The sequence below is a fragment of the Orycteropus afer genome, unplaced genomic scaffold (genome assembly GCF_000298275.1).
Source record: "Orycteropus afer afer isolate SDZICR_OR568_19922 unplaced genomic scaffold, OryAfe1.0 scaffold01132, whole genome shotgun sequence".
NCBI classification, from domain to species: Eukaryota; Metazoa; Chordata; class Mammalia; order Tubulidentata; family Orycteropodidae; genus Orycteropus; species Orycteropus afer.
In genome coordinates, this window is record NW_006922719.1 from 248048 (window position 1) to 248937 (window position 890).

An 890-nucleotide genomic window follows, 5' to 3' on the forward strand; every position below is an offset into this window, starting at 1 on the left:
GATTTTCATGTGGTTCTTTTTCTTTGTTTTATTTATGTCATGGTTTACGTTGATTGCTTTTCTAATGTTGAACCATTCTTGCATACCTGGTATGAATATCACTTGGCCATGGTGTTTTTTATTTTATTTTTATGGTGTTGGGTTCTATTGGTTAGGTTTTGTTGAAGATTTTTTCATCTATATTCATGAGGGATATTGGTCTGTAATTCTTTTAGTGCTTTTGTCTGGTTTTGGCATCAGGGTTTTGCTTGCTTCATAAAATACATTTGGGTGTGTTCCATCTTTTTCTATGTTCCGGAATAGTTTGAGGAGGATTGGTGTCAACTTTTCTCTGAGTGCTTGGTAGAATTGTCCAGTGAAGCTGTGGTAGTTAAGGTTAAGGTTGTGTATCAACTTGGCTGGACCATGGTTTATGGTTTTGAGTGGCTAGGCAGCTGGATGTAGTTATTCCTATGAAGAGATTGTAATAACCTCCATGGCGGAATCTGCTGTGAGGAACTAAGTAGTTGCCTTCAAGGTGTGGTCTGCTTCCAATATGTAAGGAGAAGCTTTGGGAAAGGTCTAGCTTTTGGTACATTTGGATCCTGCATTTGGCTGAGTCTTCATCTCAGTGGCCTGCCATGTTGTCTGCTGACCTTGGGTTTGTTCCTGGACTTGAACTAGTGACCTACCATGTTGTCTGCTAATCTTGGGACTGTGCCATTTTACCTGATGATCTTGGGTTTGTCAGCCTCAGAATCCAGCAGCTGTGTGAGTCAGAAAAAACCTCCAGCTCTAGTAGGTCTGGAACAGGAGGCAGAGCTGAAGCCCAAGGTCAAGGGGCCTTCACCCAACCAACCCCTAGAGGTGAGACTTTGAACTTGGACTTCTAGCCTCTTAAACTGTAGGAG